The sequence below is a fragment of the Drosophila gunungcola genome (assembly GCF_025200985.1).
Source record: "Drosophila gunungcola strain Sukarami chromosome X unlocalized genomic scaffold, Dgunungcola_SK_2 000039F, whole genome shotgun sequence".
NCBI lineage: Eukaryota > Metazoa > Arthropoda > Insecta > Diptera > Drosophilidae > Drosophila > Drosophila gunungcola.
In genome coordinates this window covers 462,059-483,411 of record NW_026453190.1, presented here as the reverse complement: position 1 = coordinate 483,411, position 21,353 = coordinate 462,059, and the positions used below count along the sequence as shown (strand labels likewise).

General features: G+C 36.6%; 1 long non-coding RNA gene across 1 annotated transcript; it reads left to right on the top strand.

Moving 5' to 3' along the window:
* The first annotated feature begins 214 nt into the window (after window positions 1-214).
* Window positions 215-1,087, top strand: LOC128260776 (uncharacterized). Its single transcript, XR_008268176.1, has 3 exons — window positions 215-532; window positions 592-803; window positions 866-1,087. It is a non-coding gene; the product is annotated as an uncharacterized LOC128260776 (long non-coding RNA).
* The last annotated feature ends 20,266 nt before the right edge of the window (window positions 1,088-21,353 follow it).

Sequence of the window (21,353 nt, the reverse complement as noted above, 5' to 3'; positions counted from 1 at the left end):
TTGTAATTATTTCTTTAGCTTTTGTACGGCTGCCTTCCCATTTTCCTCCCCTCTCGTATTATTTCAAACGATTTTGTGGACGCTGTTGACTTTTCTCGAATGCCTGTGATATGGGTTTCAGATAAAAGGATTTCAAAAATTCTACATGGACTTTTCTCATCATGTCCTCATCATATTCTGATCCAATCGGCTTTTCATTTTCTAAAAAATTCAAAATTGTTGCCTTTTTCTTAATCAAACTATCTATGATTTTAATTTCGAGTTCTACTTACACCCATCGGTCCCTACAGAGTTCAGTATACAAAACCATGTCGGAGAAATAACACACAGGAAATAGCAACACAAAAAAAACAAACAAATTTAGTTTTAAGCCTAAAGTGAAATAGTTTTGTGTACGCATATTGCTCAACCCTACGACATTTTTGTAAAATTTTTCTCTACTCGTCTGATTATACACGTCTTTAAATGCCCACACTTAAAAGACACAAAACAGAAAAAAGAAGCGACAACAAAAGGCCGAGATGATGTGAAGGTAATATTTATCCAACTTTTTCTGACATGTAAAATATATTAATTAAATTTCAAAAATAGCTGAATGAACGCGACGCCAGTTGACACTTTGCTCTAACTATATGGAACGATCATAAAAAGACTGGAAAACAATGAAGACAAAAGTGGGAAGGTAGACTATAATTCAAATTCCCTGTTAAACACTTAAACCGAATGGCAAACAAGTTAAGAGGAGGATCAACCGTATCTTGCAGTGCAGTTCAGTTCTCAATCAATTAACGACTTGACAAATGGTGAGTAGTAACCAAACAATTATTTATTAAAATACTTTATATTTATATATTTTGTATTCCAGAAGGCACGCACTTGAAAGTTCAAAATCAGATGTCCAACAAGAATGATTGGCCATCTCTTCATAGAATTTCTTGGTATTTGCGTATATACTGGAGTCAACCATTGAGCTGCACCACCAAAACTAAAACCCCCCACAACTCTATTGGATCTTGTCCCTGCTCTTCGTGTCCGGCACTATTATTTGTAAACACAAAGAAACTAACAAAAATACACTTGGCAAATAATCAAACTTTCGTCTATGGTCTTCATATTAAATCCAGGATATACAGGAAATACACGTAAAATAGGTCTTTCGACTTAGAAATAGTAATTTAGAAACAAAACGTGAATTAAATTTTAAGCACAACCTAAACTAATACCCAGCTTATTTCCAGATACACACTATAATAATCGCAACAACTAGCTGCAATTGGTTGATTGGTGATTGGAGGAAGGTAATTACTCACAAAGGCTACACAAAAGGTGAAATTAATTATTGGTTGACTTGACTTAAATCAATAGAGTTTAAAGATTAATTATTTTATATAATAAATTTATTATTTCGTTTTTTTCCTTAATGGGAAGTTTTTTTAAATGCCTTCTTGATATACACTTTTCAGATCAAAAGGTTTTTACATTTTTGAATGCAAACTTATATGAAATAGTCTCATTTTTCTAATTCATTAAAGCATTTTCCTTCCACCAATCGAAAGGGTTTTAATTGGCTTTATTTCATTGCCAGTTGGCTTTGATTTTCCCCATTTTGCCACGCTTTTCCTTGACTTGATAGCATTTTGAGGTTGCGAAGCGATTTTGCGTGTTTAGTTAACATTAAAACGCAGCCAAATTAATTAAATAAAGCGCTCGGAGCGACGCACAAACACACAATCGAAAGCACACACACATACACACACAAACTGTGGGGCAACAAAAATTCAATAAATTTCAATTAGGAAACAAAGGACATTTAATTGTTCTGGGACCCGGGCAAAGAATGCAATTTGCAATGCACAGCGACGCACAAAAAACATTCAATTATGATAAGTAAATAATAGAAATGTAACGCCAAAGCGTGCCAGGCCGTATTTTAATTATGCCAATAAAACTAGCTGGCTTTAATCCCTTCTTTTGTTTTTGTTTTTTGTTTTTTTTTTTTTTTTTTGTTTTGGTTTGGTTTGGTTTGGTTGGCTTGAAGACTTATGCGGTACAAGCCCAAAAAGTTTTTCGTGCCTTGTCATGGCTTGTGTTTTTAACGACTCGCCTTGAGTCAAATGGAACAAGAGCAATAAAAATATTCCTTCAGCCAGCGAAGGAATTACATCATGGCGAAGGAGGAGAAAGTCTCATAAGTCATTAACATTCTAAAAGGTTTTTCTAGTCTATACGGGGCCGACATCATCATAAGCCCCATCAAAATATCATCCCCGTGGCAGAGTCATTATCATTCTGTTGCCCCGTTCCGCAAGGTGCGTCCTTCACACAGATTAACATACCCAAACGTACACACACAGATACTCAAAGAAACAGCTACAGAAACATAGATGTAGATATAGAAATAGATCTAGCTACAGATACAGATACAGATACAGGACAGGCCAAGTCCCGCTGATGTCATTTCATTAGTTTCATAAATATTTATTCGATTTGTTATTGCTGTTGTTGTCGCCTTTTATCCATAATTTATCAATGTAAGCTGCAACATTCTCAGCGTCGTCTTGCCGGCGTCCTTGCCACTCCATCCCCTCTCCCTCTCCATCTCCCTCTCCCTTCCACCCCCACCCCACACACGCACACACACTGGAAAAGGACCTCCCCCCTCGACATTTTCGTTGACAATTTTCTAATCCAATTGATTTGTGCTGCGGGCCAAGACCCCACCCTCTACTTCTCCGCCTCTTTTTCTGCTCATCCATAACTTGGACAGCCGCAACGCGCGCTGTTTATCTTCCTGAATATATATATGGATGGATATACACTGATAACTCTCGAGAACGTTGATATTTTATGCCCTTGTACCATAAATTTTTAATAAAATTCATCACTTGCCATTATTTTCTTCCAAGCTTTAATTATTTCTATAAATTTTCTCAATGATCACAATAAAAAAAATAGATTAAAATGTATCAAAAATAAATATGAAACATGAATATGCTAGCAACAAGGCCAAGGAGAAATTAATTAAGAATTATAAACAGCTGCAGCAAAATTATAAAATGCAAAAATATTTAACACATTATTAGTAATGGTTTCAACATTTTAAAACAAAACTCAAATAAAAAAAGGAGTTTTAAAAATTGAAGATCTTTACATTGATGGTATTATTCCCATGTTACGAAAAAAGCTTTTTTACTACCTAGGCGAATTTAACTGGTATAAAACGGTAGTCAAAATTATGATTTTTTCGGCAGTTTTATAAACATTTTAAAGTTGCCTATAGATACTCAAACTATTGAAATCAAATTTAAAATCAAAACAAAAAAATTCTCATCTCATAAAATATTATTTCTATAAAATAACCCTATTTTCCCCGCAGTGTACAAATATGTATTTGAGTGTGGAGCGGGGGCTGCTTTGGGTATTTTATTTATGTTATGTATTTTTGTAAATTTGTTATGCATTTTTTTTTGTTGCTTGTCGCATTAGGAATGCAAAATTGCCGCACACGAGCGCATTGCACTGGCGTTCGCACAAATACAAATACAAGTATTTTATTTGTGCCATCCATGTTGCATATTTATTGGCGTGATTGTAGTTCGCATAACCGGAGGCCATCAGCCATCCATCTGAATGGGGAAGGGCATCCAGTGCCCAGAAATGTCCCTGTCTTGTCGAGAGCAAAAACCACCTCCGCCCAAGTCTACAAACACCGGCTGATTGCCATGACAGGACAACATTTATTAGCTGTAACATTATGGCAGGCCAAGCACAAAAGACGGAATAATATTATCCCCCCACCAACACTCGGTAATTATCCAAACAATAAATAAATGCGTAGTTGATGATAGTTGTCATTGACTTATATGCTCACATATCCGTAAAGCCATTAAAACCGCATTTAATAATGTTCCAAGCAATTTAAGCTGCTGAGAAAAAACAAAAAGCAAGCAAACCATCGATAGTAAATAAAAGTGAACAAAATGTTACTATTGAATTCGTTATATGTACCAGAATTTAAGAGTTTTTAAATTATATTTGCAATATTTCAATTTTGCCAACCTACCAAACTTATAAATTATACATTTAAATCATTTTGTGGTTGAAGTTTGATTGAAGTCATGGTATGTTATTGCATTATAAAAACATGTTGTGCCCATTGTGCCAACTTTATTTAAGTTTCAACAATCGCCAGTAATTATATTCATATTCACTCTAGCATTTGATTTGAATTGCAGCTGGTAGCCAGTTGTTTTCACATCCCAAATTACTATTTACGTTTCAATTGAATGATTGATGGACAGATGGGGAGTTGGCCAACATAATTCAGTTTTAATCTACCAATTAAGCACTTCGATTTCGACCATTGTGGAGGGCAATACGACGAAACTCTTGACCAGTCCCAGGCATATATAATCCAAACAAATATTGCGGTCGATTCTTGGGTTAATTTGTTGAATTAGGTCTGCCTTGGCGCGTGTATAATTTCAAAGGGGAGAATGGGTGGGTTAAAGTCGGTCGAATTATCAAGATTGCTCAATTAGTCAATCAATATGACAGCAAATTGAATATGTGACATTTGGCCATTCACTCGCCTGTCGGCACTAATGACAGTTTGCCGACTTTGATTGCCCGAAATGCCCATAATGTTGCGATTCAGGTGCGCGCCCATCTGCGCACCTTGTAATTGTCGAATATCCGAATGATATTCGATATCTAGCAGAATACTAAATGGGTTAAGTGCACCATAATAGACTGATAAAACAATGAGACAAAATTCAAAATGAAGAAAACAAAATTAGCAGAAAACTTTTAATGCCATAGCCCCATATGGCCATGATTTATTTATTTATTTATTTAATGAAATAGCCCAGCGCTAGTTACTATGACATTAACAGTAAATAGTTTTCAATAATATTAAAATAACAAAGTAATAAATTACTATGTCTTATTTTTCTGCATTGTATTTATATAATTTATATCCCTATAAACGGTTTTAAATTCATTTTGTTCAGATCACGATAGGGTCAATAAGAAAAATGTGAAGCATAATCATTACATCTTAAATTAAACACATAAGGGTAATTGAGTTAAAAGCAACTATTAATGAGCGTATGATACGAGCGTCATAATGAACAAAAATTGATATGCCATAATAAAATAATAACTTTGATCTTTTAATTTCTATCCAGGTACCAAACTGTTTATTAATCTTAATATTTATATATAAGATATATGTATAATATATATTATTATATATATATATATATATGTGACAGAAATTCCTATAGATTTGGAATCAAATATATTATAAATCCAAAAGTCTCATGAATTTATTGCGAAAGAGTACGTTATAACTATATTTTACTGCATTTACCACACCCTAGTGATTTCTGTGGCATCCTCCTAAAAATCATTAATCTTATAACATTTTTAATACGTCTTCTTTGTTCAGAGTAATATGTGTTATATTAATTCACAAAACCTTCGGTTTTTCAATAAAGTTTTGCAAAAACCAATGATAAATTAATCAAATGAAAAAAGTGGCGTTAAGAGAGAGAGAGACAATTGCGATTCTGATTGAAAAAACAAAAACCCAGTTGATTGCCTGGAAAAATGCTCAGCGAACCAAAGCTAATTGTTTTGTCCGGCTTAACTTCTTATTCCCGGATGCCGTGCTCCTGCTGCCGCAAAATCTCCAGATAAATGCTCCATGGACTAATCTTCAATCCAGTCGATTCTTGGCCAGCTCCCGATGCCGAATGGCCCGTCCATTACCCCTTTTACCCGTTTTGAACGGCCAGTCGCCAGTGCACTGGAGAGGCAGTAATCAGTAACCCGTAATCATTTCGAACGGTCAGTCCATCGTTGTTGGCACTAAAACGGGCGTTTAGTTGGCTTGTGCCAGGGGTGGGGCATTGCCGACCCCCTCTTCGAGGACTCCATCTTCAGGCCAAAACAAACTGCGCCATCCAACCGACGGTTGCAGTCGCCAGTCGAAGCAAGTTCATTATTTGCGCTACGTGACCTGCAGGCAGCATTTGCCGAAACCTCCGCCCACTCTTGCCAACACCTCTCGGGGAATCCCCTCTCCTACGACAACCCCCCACCCCTTAGAACACCCATCGCAAGGCGTTGCAACTTCATAATTGGGATGTTGTGTGTGCCATAACTGAGAGTGAACCAAGTGCAAGTGGGGAATGTTAAAAAAGCGTGAAACATTAATATATTATATAGCATATTAAAATGATTATTTCGTTTAAAAAACAAATATATATATATATAATATACCGAAAATTTTTCATATAATATACATTTCTGTTTAGGTGTGACTAAAACCACATGCCAAAAAAAATAAAATCCTTTTTTGAAAGATCTTAATGAGCTATTGTTTTGTAAAAATTAGTCGATTTGTTGATTTCTATTTGCATTATTTTTTCTAACACTTTAAGGCTTAATGATTCGAGAGCAAAATAGCTTACAAAATGTTATCACGCTCGCAGCTCAAACGTGAAGAATTTAGCTCTTTCTAGAGCACGCCCCCTTTTCACCTGGCCACGCCCCTTTCCCAATGGACTACGGACAAAAAAAAAAAAAGAAACGAATATGCGGTAAAAAGTAAAAACCGCAAAGTTTTAAGCGAGCGCATAAATCATCTGCTTTCTTTTGTTTTCACTTCCAGCGATGGACAAACAGCAGCGTCTGGTCATAAAATTGAGAAGACACCTGCTGCCACACCCCCTCAGCGCCCCCTTTCCACAGGCTCCGCCCTCAGCCATAAAACTACCCCTCAAATTGAACTGATCTGAGCTGATTCAAAGCTGCTTGTCATCATTTCAGACGCACAATTTATATTTATATTATATAAATATTCCTGAAATAGTATGGGACTTGGCCAAGACTTTGTACACAATATTGGCCAATTAAGAAGGCTTCTCAATAATTTTTCATTTAATTATGCCAAAAGTGATTTTATTCAACCACATGAACTTCACTCCAGCATTTTCCTGCACTTTTCCGACCGAGATTGAACAGTCACCGCGAGATTTGCTTTCGACTGTTGCCAGTCACTCCGCTGTCGTGTTAGTCTCATTTGAGTTACCCCTGGGATGCAGCCCCCCAACCCCCAACCCCCCAAACCACCTGTTCCCCTTGGTTTTTGGCCAGAAACACCGAGAAGCCAAAAACCAAACACGTAGCCCCAGTGAGGGCACGAAAAGTAAAAGTTAATACGATATTCATGAGCTGCTAAGCACAGATGTGACTCGCATTGTGATACCACATCCACCGCCGAAAAAATGTGGTTTAAATTTAAATGTTATTAAAGATATAGTGTTATATGTTTTCTTTTTAAATGCTGACTAAACCTTTTTAACCCTAACTTAAAACAAGTTAGTTGTAGTCTTTGTGTCCAGAAAAAAACATAAATAGCCAAAGCCAGAAGACCTATTAAAAATAATTGTAATTGCTTTTAACTTTTAAATTGATCATCACATTTTCAAATTGTATTATACCCAAGCCCTAACATTTACAATTGGTATGGTATAGCTCAGCATAAACAATAAAGTGAATGCTAATTTAAGAGACTTTGTAAAAATGCATTCAATTTATATGTGAGGTACAATAATGTGCTTGGGTAGATAACCTTAAGGCTCAAATACGCTATGCAATGGAGACTTTATTTAACTAGTCCTTTTTTCCCGCAGTGTAGCAGCACGGTTAAATAGAGATACGATACCGTTACAACTGAGCACCACTCCACATCCACATCCACACTCACACTCACACCCACAGCCACAGCCACCCCCTTCGAATGCCTCCACATCCCAGGCTGAAGTTTAATTAATTATTTAATTTTAAGCACTTGAGCGCACCGAGCGACGATGGTGAGACGATGGCTTGGGATTAACTTAATAATATATGAGCCATGTGTGCGAGGGGCCATGTCCTGCTGCTGTCCAGTCGTTTTGTTGTCCTGTCGTCCCGTCGTCCTGTTATCCTGCTACTGGGTGTCCTTGTTGGCCTGACCGCTTGGCCGCTTCAGTTAATGCAGACTAATGAGACATTGTGGAACGAATTAATTTCACGCATGATTAACACATCAAATGCCACAGTAGGACATCCAAGGAAGGACATCCTCCCAGCCCCCCAGCCCCCCAGCCCCACCCCCTGCCTAAGGACATTAGTGGCGAAATTTTGGGGCACAAACTTTTGCACTTCTTGACGCTGTCAGTTTGCCACATTAACCCAGTTACCAGTTAGCAGTTCCCCGAGAGCAGATAACACGGCACTGTCATCCTTAACATCAACATTGCACTGCAGCTCTGACTTATCCACTTCCCACAGTTCCGAGTGCAAAACAACAACAACAAAAAATAGAACAAAAAAAAATAGAAAACGCTACAAAAACATTATTCGCACGCCGCTGAAAAACATGGAAAATCATGAAAATATGCATATACCCACATGTTCGCGTAGAGGAATGTGCTTTAACTATAAAGTTGTTGCTGCAACTCATAAAATGCGAGTAGGTGTGGCATGTCTGTTATGCTAGGAATTTGGTTTTTGCTATACAAAAAAAGTACTTAAGTACCTTAAGTACTTATGTTCTAGATAAACACTTGGTTTTATTATATATTTTAAAAGGAAATAAGTTAAATTTATTATGGGCTTATAAGCCTTTAAGACATCATAAGAAAAAGTACTACAGATTATTTAAAATAAAAACAAATTATTTAAAAACAAAAACATTACTAAACAATTTGATACTTGCATGTTCATAAACATACATACATATATTAAGACATATAAATATTAAAATTAATTAAAACTCTAAAAATGTTAGCCTCAGTTTAATGTTGTTAAAACTTGTATATATTTTATGTTTATTCAATTGTGACGCGTTATAAAAAAATATTTACAGTTTTATTTTATATTACAAGATCATTTTTTTTTTTAGATTTTAAACATAGGTGTAACAATTTTTCAGCACAATCGTGTGGGAAAACTCCGTTCTACACCAAATTGAAACATTCTTGAAGTGCATTCAAAGGTTGTTATAACCCGAATGCCAATTTTCACGGTTGCAGAAAGAGTTGTGGGAATTTTGTCGGCTTGACTGCCAAAGGTCGTTGCCACATGATGAGAGATAAATGCCAAATGCTGCGGCGCGCCCCAGCTAACAAATCTGGCAGCTGTGGGTCGCATTAAATTACGTTAGTAGCGTTCACGACCTGTTTTGCCTTTAAATTAGCATATGTAGAGTGTAGCACATTCATATATAACTGTGCAGGGGCTTAAAGCCTTAAAGCTGCGTGGCCTAATAAGAAATCAAATGGCCAATGGCAGATATTCAATAAATTCGGCTTCAGTAGTCACGTGCGCTGCGAAGTGCGAACACGTACACAGGCCGGTGCAACTGATGCCAGGATCTTTGGATCTCTGAGACGCGGCCAAAACGGATACAGGGATGGCCAAGAGGGCCAAGAGGGCCTTGGGCCAGGTGCAAAGGTCGTGAAAAGTGGGTGGAACATCAATTGCTGTCTCTGCCAACTGACTATTTGGCTAACTGGCTACTGGCCATCCAGATACAGCTATCTGGCCAATAGACAATTCCCTTCGACCTCGCTTTTGGCAGCACGTGCTGCCTCGCCGGCCACCGGGAAGTTGGAGACGATTGAAATTGCTGGTGGCAAGTGGATAAGTGGACATTAATCAAAATAAATATGAGAAACGTGCTGAAATACGAGAACTCACACGTGAGTGTGAAGTCCAGTCCTCGGAATTGGTTCAAACTGCTGGGAATGGCACCTAATGAGGTCCTCTTGCCATGGCCAAGTAAATTCAAAAATTATCTTGGTAACCATAGTAGCTTCCTTTATATTATAATATACACTTTACTTTTGCTGGAATAATCTTTTAAACCTTCAAGAAAGGGGTTAACACTCGAAATACTTTAAGTGTTTTCAGCCCTCTTATACAAATATAAACAAAAACTAAAATCAAAAATTAAAAACAGCGATTGTGTACAAAAAATTCAAAAATTGTCGAATTTTAATTTTTTTTTCTATATTTGTAATAATGCTTTATTCAAAAGCGGCATGAATATATAATGAAACTTTAAAAATAAATAGATTTTTCCGTCTTTTATAGGAAATAAGAGGCAACAAAAAATTAAAAATTAATGCTCTAATTGCAATAAAAAACCAATGAAAAACTGAGTCTTAAGACTTATTCTTTATATTGAATTAAAAAAAAAACAAATTCCGAAATAATAATGATATAAAAGCATACTTCACTTCTAACAAAATCTGCGTCAAAGGGAAAAACTAAACGTTTTATTTGTTACTGTCCTTACAATCTTTGAATATTAAAACCATGAATTTCTAAAGTATACATAGCCTTCAATTAGTGACTTGATATCGCAGCCATAATGGTCCATTTATGGGCATTTCTCTTTCGATTATACACGCAACATGGCACACATGTCGCATTAAAATTCAAAACACATTTCTATAAACTGAAGGGAAGGATGACTGTAAACACCCACAAAATACATCAAAGTTCAGGCTGTAACTTTCGCTCAACTTCTAAGCAAATTATGCATGAGAAATTCAATTTGCATTTATTTTGCAATAATTTTATATCAACATCACCAACAATCATAAGCAACAACAAATACTTTTCGCATGTAAAATGATCTCAGATGCTGTTTAGAAGAAAAGAGATAATGTATTTTAAGATTAAATATGGCTTGCAATAACTTAGATCCTGATTCCGATAAAGTAGAATAAAATAATATATAATTAATTAACCGATGTACAAAATAAATAATAAAATATGGTTAGCAATAACAATCTTGATTATTTATTTATTTAATAATCATTCCTTAGTAAAAATCTATAAAAATAAAATTTTGTTTTAAATTTAGCTTGGGTAAGCTTTAAAATACTTGTACTCTTAATTTCCTTAAAAAAATTTCAAAATGTATCTTATCAGTTCAGTATATAAGGCCCAAATGGCTAATATCTTACGCATTTGTACCACTTTTAACAAGTATTAACATAAGCCCCCAAAAATAAATATAGGGCAACAGACAACGGCCTCCCAAAAGAGCTGATTTCGAGGAATCCAAGGAGAAAAAAAAAAACGAGCAAGGAAAAAAAGAAAACTTTTTCAATATTTTACGAATCAGGTGTTTCCTGTCGAAGTTTCCGCTTAAGGACACGCACACGGGGGGGGGGGGGGGGGGGGGAAAGCAGACGGCACGTAAAAATAAAATTTAATGAAATGTAACTGGATATGCCAGGACCTGGCCTACAGCTGGCCAGCCTCCAGCACGGGCTGTTCAGGATGCTCCCCCACTCACGGGACGGCAAAAAAGCGCAGACAGACACGCCGGCAGACAGGTAGAATGTCAAAAAGCCTATTTAGCATATATTTACTGGCAAAAAGGGAAGCCAACATCCGACATCTGAAAACCAAAAACCGAAAGCCGAAAACCGAAAACACCGCACAAAACTTTTACCGGCCAAGAAATCCTTTTCACGATTCCCCCTGGCCAGGAGCTGCTGTCATTCGAAATATTATAAATCATGTGCTACATTAGCCAAGCATCGGCTCTTGTGGCTTCTGCAAATTGCCAGAAAATTTATAGAGCAAACACAAACAGCAGTCCCAGTATAAGAAGTCGCAAGATTCGCTGGATTCGCAGGATTCGCAGGATTCGCAGAATTCGCAGGACGTTCAATTGGAGCACCAACACGCAGCGGAAATGAAGTTCATTGACGCAGCAAACTCTGGCCAAGAAAGTGAGGTAAAGTACGGCGAACTGAAGTCATTGTTATGTGATTTAAAACGCTCTGGGGGGTATACAAATAATCCAATTATGTTGGTACTGACAAAATTACAAATTGCTATCGGAAGCTTTTTATTTTAAATTGTCATAAATTTGCTTATTCAATTTTTTTTTATTTCACAACAATATATAATGCCTTCAAATGCTTGTACAAATAATTTAATCAAGTGAGAATTGACAAAGTTTTTTTCGAAATTTTTATTTTATTAAACTTGTTTTAACTTTTGATTTTATCGAAAGAATTTGTGTGTTGCCAAAGTTCGGTTATAATTGAACGATATAAATCCGTTTTTATATTAAAAACTTTTAAAATAAGCCAAGATGGTATGCAGTGCTTTAGATTTAGCTGGTAGTTCCCAATCCAAAGAAAATATGAATTATATAATAAAATCAAATGGTATTTTCAAATCTAAAGAGCATTTGAAATGCGATTTTCTTCCACTTTAGCTGTATTATTTTCTGTGTTTTTCTTCAGGGTGTTTGCTGTTGTTGTCGGTGCTTTGAATCACGCATTTGAAGCGGCGCCGGCCACGCCCACCTCCCATTTTCCCACATTTTCCGCGGCACTTCTTGCACTCTTGTCACGCCAGGCACGGCCAGCAACTGCAATTCAATTGTTGTTCAACAACGCCTGGGCTCCTCCCCCGACTTGGGTCCTTCCCCGGATCCGCCTCGAGTCCCCGGATCCATGGGCAAATGTTTGAACTTCTTTTCCCCGACAGCAATTTGCGGCGAAAATTGTGATTTGTTGAGGAAAAAGCTGAGTTGAGGCGCCCGCGCGCGCGATTTTCATCAGCTGTCGTCATCGTCATCGTCATTTTCAACGCCATGGTCCTGCGTCTTGCGTCCTGCGTCCTGCGTCCTTTGGCAGCTTTGCATTTTGTTCAGATACTTATCACACAGTTTTGCCAAAATGCTGCACAAAGTTTTGCTTAATAGCCTGGAAGTTTTTAATGAAATGCTTTCGCCACAGCCACAGTCACAGTCACATTCACATTCACAGAGCGATTTGGTTTTTCGGTTTTGGTTTCAGCTTGCCTTCTATTTTTTCCTTATATATTTATTTGGCGTAGCATTTTCCCTCTTCACTTTTCCAGGCACAGCTTTAAGATGGAATGACCCTCATCAAGTCGAGGGCGAGATGGAAATTCCATTTTGGAGACAAACAAAAAGGTGAAACGTCACACTCACATTTTTGCTTTATTAAAATAATACTTCTGAATTGGCAAACAAAAAAAAAAGGGCGCCTGGCAAAAGGGAAATTCTTTTCCTTTCTCTTTATTACACTCCTTTCCATTCGCTTTTCCCCACTGACAGCTGTCCAGCGTTTTGGGGCCTAAAACTATTCCGGCCAAAGATTAAATGTTTGCCAGAAGCAAGAAAATTAATTTGCCCCGGCATTAAGTTTGATTTTAATAAAGTGGCCCACAGGGTCAAAGGGCATCCTTTCAGAGGCGAACAAGGGGGGATTTTCCGGAAGAAATAAATACTGACAGCCAATAGGAATTTACCGAATCACTGCTCCGTTGGCACACATGCTAGAGTAAAAGATAGAACGATTTATTTATTTTAGCAAAAAGCTTTTTAAAAAGGAAAATATCTATAGTCCTAGTTACAAATTTCCTTAATTAATTTAATTTTATTTAGATATCAATATCTTATACACAAGTAACTAAGGAAATTAAACTTTTAAAAGTGGAAATTTACATGATTAAATTTAAAAAAATTGTACATTTTCAAAATAATAAAAATACAAGCAAGCCAAATTATTAAGGCCCTTGTTTTTATCGAGTCTACGCCCCTGAATCCTTTGCTTTTGTTATTTTTGGGTTTGAACACAACCGGAAGGTTGCTAAACTTAATAAACTGTCCCTCACTCCATTGTTTTTTTTTTTTTTGTGCGCCCTGGAGCATTTGTCATTTGTGCTAAGCACTCTTGGCCGTTCATTTTTTATTTTCTGGGCAAACATGACAGCAAACATTAATTTCACCAGCGCGGCGCGGTAATTAAAAGCGAAAGTGTTTGACGCCCTCGAGTGGGCAGTGCGAAAAAAAAAAAAAAGAATTGAACGGCGACCCCACGACCGAAATGAAAGTAAATTAGGAAGAGAGTTCTGAGGGAAGAGGAATACCCACCAATAGAGCAGACACTTCTGGCCACTTTCCCTCCAACAGATTTATGATGGCCTCATTAATTACGCCCCAAGTTGAGAAAAGACACTCGAAGCCTGCAATTAAATACTGCGAGTGCCACGACACGCAAATCAACATAAATTGAAGCCATTGCCAGCTCCATATGGAGGTCATAAAACTTGGCCAGAAAACTCGAGAGAAAAGGCGGAATGAGGCGTGCCAAAATAAATTTGGCACGCGCCACACTCAATTGGCAATATAAATCCCTAAAAAATGTATGCCAATCTGTGTCTATCTACACATTAGAAAAAAATAGTATTACTACACTAAAATAAAATGTTGTAAGGTTGAATTGTTTCAAAAACGAAACAAAATAGTTATTTTGGAATACGTATTTGTAAATTACATGTTTTAACAAATTAAATAAAAAATAAAACTTTATCAAATTGTGTCTGCACATCGAGAAAAACATATTAACATATCCTTTTGATAAGGACTGAATGCAAATCTAATATAAAGTTAAGGTCTTGAAGTGTTTGCATACAATAATTTATAAATAAAACAACAGCATATTATGAAACAAAAAGAAATTTTCATACTTTCCACGATATAAATTAAAGGTATAAATACAATTTTAACTATTTGAACATTTTTAGACTTTATAAATGTAATTTGACCAAACAAAGATAATTTTTATAATACTTAACATAATAAGGATATTTACTATAGCAATACAATAGAAAATTGTAATATATGTCAAATACCATTTTATATGTTTTTAAAAACCTAATATATTTGAGCAATTTTGGGAATATTTTTTTCGCACTGCAAAGTGCTGTAAGCCATGGGCATTGCCAATTTGCCGGTTGGACGATTTTTTATAGTCCAGAGGAGGGTGGCATGGATTTCGCAATGGCATGGGAAATTCATTAATTCCGTCCGGCGACGACTGTTTGGCAAGTTTTCTAATTAAAACAACAAACAAATGGGCAGCCGGGATAACAATACATATGGAAATCAAAGTGGGGGGTTCCTCTTTTTGAGAGATACCCCTCATCTCTTGAGTGTGTGTGTGTAGGTTTATGTGTGTGTATGATAGCCGGAAACTGTCTGGCAAGATGCTAATTCGGTTAAAAACTTTTGTCGTCAAGTTTGCTGCAAAACGGAGTACCCCTGTCAGTTATACTGGCATCAACTTGGTTTAATTCCGATCCTGATGTTGGCAACTCGTCTTCGCATTGTTCTGCGGCGCATGCAAATTGATCCAGAAAGCAGAGAGAACTTCATCATGGGATATGCATCAGTTTGTTTGAAAAATTGCTGGCGTGCCACGCCCCCTCTTTGAGTGTCCATGGCATCGTTTAAATGCCAGCAGTTTGTTAGCCAATTTACATGCTTGAAATGCTTCACCGCTATCAAAAATAATACCACAAAGTATGCAAAGTGATTGGGAAAATTGAAATGAAGCTAATTTTCCATTAGCGTTAAATGTTGGGGAATTATTAACAATTAAGAGTTAATTAAATCGCCTCTTTAAACGATTTTCTTTGATTTTCGCAAGCCGCATTATGAGCAAGACAATTTTGCGAGATGTGTAATTAAAATGAGTAAAAATTAATTGAATTTTTTTGTACCATTTTCTCGTTCAATGCAATTCGCTGTCTATGAAAGTCAGGCCTATGAGTGTATATTTGCTTTGCCATTCAATTAAAGCACACATTGGGAGTATCAACATAATATTTGCGTATCAGATCTATGTACATCTATCGTATTTATCCCCTTAAAATCCCTCTCGTCTAATCTCTTAAGCACTTGCTCCCACTAAACGGCATATTTGGTTATGGGTATGGCATTCTCACGCCCTTGGCTAAACATTTATTTTGCTAATAATTTATTTATATGCCCTGTCAATATACATGCTGTAAGTACACTCCGCTTGCCCCTTGCCACCACATTCTGCCCCTCGGGGCGCACACACAATTTGCTGAAGTAAGCAAAAAGAAACAAAACTGTTACGGCAACAACGAATTGATTTGCTTTATGGAACGTCAACGCTAGACTTATCCAGTTTTTTTTCTATCTAATCCGAGTTTTTCTTGGCGCTTTCCCCGGCTTTCCCCGATTATTATGCACCCCGTGGAGGACGTCGTTGTTGAGTCAGTGACTCATATCATTATGGCGCCATGTCCTGAGGCGCCACGCGCCTTATTCCACCCACTCGAACATTTGGCCCTCTGTTTTCCGTATTTATATGCTTGGATCGTTGGGTGAAGTTTTTTCGACCTTATAACGTATCTGCGTTCTTCTGCATTTGATCTCAGGATCTATAGAAGCTGGACCCACTATACTTTAAACTAGGCGAAGAAAAGCTTTTTCTTAGCAGAGTTATAAAATTAAAACAAGCTCTGCATTTAGGAGGCAAATAAGTAAGTAAGTATTTAAATAGTACACTGATCAAAAAATGATTAGTAATTTAATAATTAAACTATATATAAAATTAATAATATAAAACACGGTGCATACATAATTGCAGGCTTTAATAATAAAATATTTAAATAAATGTGAAGAATATTAGATTTAAAAAAGTTCCTATATTATTGAAACTTATTTTATTTATATTCTAATTTGAAGCAACCCCGTTTAGCTAAGAAAGCTGGAAAATAAAAACTAGTTTTCAAACAAAAATAAATAAACCTATATTGAAACTTAACATTTTTGTGCATATACAAAGTTACAAAAAATAAATCTTTTTGTTACAATTTTAATTACAACTCTTTTTTAAGACACATAATATTTGTGCTTGCTTATTAATTGTTGTTCTTGGTTATATATTATATACATATTAATTTATATATATTTTTTTAATCTTCGATTAGTAGGTATTCCATAGTCGTAGCCCTCGACTATATGGGTATTTCTTTTTATGTCATCCAAGAGCTCAAACCGCACTCGATTTCCACTTGAATAGCCCAGGCCAGGCTTAGGATCAAAATGAAAATGAATCGATGACGGTGGAGGGCAAAAACGTCTGGCGGGGTGGCGCAGGGTGGAAAATGGGAATACCTGTTCGCCATCTAGCCATCTTTCCTTCATTTCATTTTTATTTCCCTCTTGTAGCCGTGTTTGCCCCATTGATTAATGCGTAAATATGCGTTCCATTGCTCCGAGTTTCCTGTTTGTTGTCTGTCCTTGACTCAGCTGCTTTGAGCTCAACCGAATTGAATTGAATTGAATTGAATGAGGACACTTTTAAAGCCGGCAGCTTAAAGAATTTTTGTGTTGAAAAGGGATCCCAACTGGAAATACATATATTTCAAGCCTTTCTTATCAGAATAGTTTACCCTTTTCTAAGTAACAAACAATGTACATTAAACATTTTAACTTAAAATACTGGAATATTTATTTATCCTATAAAAATATAACAACATTTTAAAGTATTTTTATCTAGCAGTGAAATAAATTATGTTATTCAATTAGAAAAGATGTAAATATTTAGCTAAGAGATTCAGAAATTAAAAACGGTACTTGCGAACTAAATTGTTGGGCAAATACAAAATTAAAATAACAGTAAATGTTTGTATATAAGTTTATATGGAGCATATATTTTTGTAAAACATTTATGTTTAGTTTGATTTCAAGTTGAGTACTTTAGAGCAGAAAATCAATGTTATTTATATAACTTGTCTACCCCATATATTGACCACATTTTCTTGCTGTGCACAGAATATGTTGATAATTATCTAAAAATCACGTTAACAACTTTGTGACGGCTGCATGTCAGTGGCTCAAAAGCGGCAACAAAGTGTTAACACCAGTGACGGCACACCTGCGAAAATGGCGGCATTTTACGGCTTGAGTTCGCAGGACTCACACCCACTTTCACACACACACCCGCACACACACACACGCAAATGGGATAGCGATTACGTAACACGACAAGGGCCATCAATCATATTTAGCTGGATGGCAGCAGAACCCGAAAATAAATAATGATGCCGATTTGTAGCTGTCGCGGTGGCATTTAACATTTTTAACTAGACCAAATAATTACTAGGCTTTTACCCTATTTTTCCGGCTCACCATTTTCCAACAAGGCAGGGGAAAACAACAACAGCAGAAAGAAAAAAAAAACAATAAGTAAAGGGAAAGCGGCGGAAAGTAGAAGATAACTGGAAAACAATTTCTTATGTGGGATTTGCAGGGCTCGTGGTGAAATTGGAAACGCTGCACGTTGACGGGGCGGTAAGATGCTGAGCTGCTGATAGTGCCACCCTCGACTTTAACCCCCTAAGTACTCGCTGGGTGGAGCTCATCTAGATGATGGTGGCAGCGGATTAGGCGGCAAAAACGCATGAACCGCCCCGTGACGTCAGTTCTGGGCAAGCAACAACAAATAAAGTAGAGCGCAAAAACAAAGAAAAACCAAAAAAAAATAAAACAAAAATTCCAAAAAAAAAAAAAGCTGCAGCTGAAGCACAAGGATTACGAAAGGATTCGTTGCTAACTAGATTGACAACAAACCGCACCCTAATACATGTGGCTCTGCGTGTGTGATTGTGTGTGTGTGTGTGTTTGCGTATCATCGGATGCAGCGTTTTTATTTCTATTCCCTCCCAGATCAAGAATACACTCTGTCCATAGTACATTGTTTTTTTTATAGGAAAAATAGCTTGATCAACGATATTTTTCATTACGTAAATAGTGCCTTATAAACTGATACTCAAACCATTTAAATGAATACCAACAATGGTATTCAAAAAGTATTATATTTTTACTATTTTAGAAGACATAAGATATTTTAACTATATCTAATTATTATTTATATAATTGTTATGACTTGTACATACTTTTTTAAAATGGGGAAAATGGTTGGCTTACATTTCTTTGATTGACAATATTAAAGACTTTTGAAATTAATTGAATTTATTAAAAATATTGCAAGCAAGCCCATTATTCTTTTAAAACTAAATTAATATTCATTTTTACAATAGATACCGTTTCCAGTTTTTCGCATGTTATAAGATTTTATATACTGATACTATTTTAAACCGTTTTAGTATGCCAATAATTTAAATACAAAAAAACTCGATTTTTATAAAATATGATTTTAAAACACTGAACCTTAAATAATCAATAACTACATTATACAAAGAAGCCAATATTTAAAATGAAAAATTTTCAAATTAAATTTTGACAAATCATCTGAAAAATCTTGGAATTAAGATTATATTTTTAAAGAGTATTTGGCAGTCGATTTGACCTCGTTTTAGGCCGTTGTCTTTGCGGTTGGCCGCATCCCGTTCCCCGCGCCCTGCTCATTCAGCAAACAACGCAAGTTTTGCCTCATAAAACTAAAACGTTGGATTTAATTTTGCAAAATAAACAAAAAAATTGCAAAAAAAAATGGGAGAAGGACTGGCGAAATAAGGAAATCCAATGGGGGCAACTATAGTTCCTTGGCCCAGATGGATGGTCGGATATCTGCTCCGTAGATCTTATTGAAGTGGCAAGCTTTTATGTGAGCCCATGAATTTTGCGATAAGTACACACACACACACACACTCACACACAGCAGATGGAAAACAGAAACAGAAATCCGAAATGTGAAAATGTGAAAATGAAGAGAAATTCATTATTCATTTCATTTTATTCAGGGGGCGGAGGCGGCAATTCTGTGGCGTTCAAAATCGTTTTTTGAGTTTTGCTGTTGCTCCTGCTGCTATTTTGTTGCTGTTGTTGTTTGGTAAAAAAGTTTTCTAATTAAAACAACAACTGACAACGCAAAATTGTCAACGTATATATATGTATATATAAATATATATATACAAACACATGCAGATGTACAGAAACAGAAACAGAAGCACAGATATATTTGCCAACTACAAAATGCTTTGTTAAAACAACTTGCACAAAGCCGGGAAAATGCCGGGGGAAATGTGGAGAAAATGTGGGGAAAATGTGGGGAAAACCGGTGGTTGCCCTTGGCGTTGGATGGCCCGCTAAAATGAGGGGAAGAGAGGGGGGCTTAAAGGCTCGTTCTTATTGTTAGCAGTTGTTAGATTAGTTTGACTTTTCGACCCTCTCCCCTTTGGCCAAAATGTAAATGTGCAACGAGCGGCGAGAAGGACATCGCAGAGCCGCAAAATTGTCAGTTGATGATGGCTTAAACTGAAATGGAAAAAAAACGGATATAAAAAGCGGGCAAAACCAGAGCAAACAAACAGGATCGGACAATTGTTTACATGTAAATTACCTGGGAAAAACAGGGCCAGCGGTGAACTACTGTTGGCCCTTTGGGAAAGCCTTAATTAGCCGCTTTCCACTGGCTTCTCTCTCGGGATAATGGGAATTGGCATTTACAAAGACCAAAGACCATCAGTCGATTCGTTTGACATTTCATAAAACTTTGTACAAAGCAACCCAGAATTGGTTAAAACTGTAGATTACTTTAATAGTACATATTACAAAACATAAAAGATCTGCATCAAAGGAAAATTTCGCACTTTATTTTTCCAAGCTGTAATGAATTTTGAAAAGTTCGATTTTATTAAATTTGAAAAAATTTTCCGCAAAAACTTTAAGCCATAAACTTTCCCTGCAGCTAATTTCCCCCAACAGATTTCCATTCGTTTACCCAGCACTAATGTGGATGGAGGAAAAATACCGAAATGAATTGGCTTTTGCAACAACTCGTAATGAAAAGTTTGCATTTGGGCTTCAATCAAATTAATTTGTTTATTAGGAACAGAGCTCTTACTCAAACTCTGTCCGATTTTTGCCGCCATATCTGTCTGGGCGAATGAATCATAATTTTTATGATTGCGTATACGCCGCGTGGGTGGCCACTCATTCCACCATATCGAGGGCAAATTGCTGTTGTTATTGTGGCAATTGTTCTGCGGCACAAACACATCGAGTGGGTGGCGATGGTGAAAGCGGTGGGTGGAAAGTTATTATTATTTTAACAATTTTGCAACTCTTTTGCGCTTGAGCGGCGCCAGCGAAGGTCGCGTAATTCAAAAGCAATTTGTTGAAATTAAATTTGATTACGTTTATTGCGCGCCAGCTGGCTCTGGCCGAAAAACTTTCGTCCGTTTTTCCACGGAGTTTCCCGTGGAAACTCTTTAATCGCTCGGTAATTGCCCCAAATTGTGCGACAGGGGGCACCACGCAAATCACCGATCAAGCGAGCTTTTCCTTCTTCCGATTTCCCCTTTTCCATTTCCCATTTTCCTCATTTTCGCCCACTGACAGTTGAAATTGGACAGACGCACACAAGATAATAAAGTGTTGTTTTGTCAAAAAATAAATTAAGTTTCAACTTGTCTCAGTTGAAAGAAATTAATGGTAGTTACTTCAGCTTAAG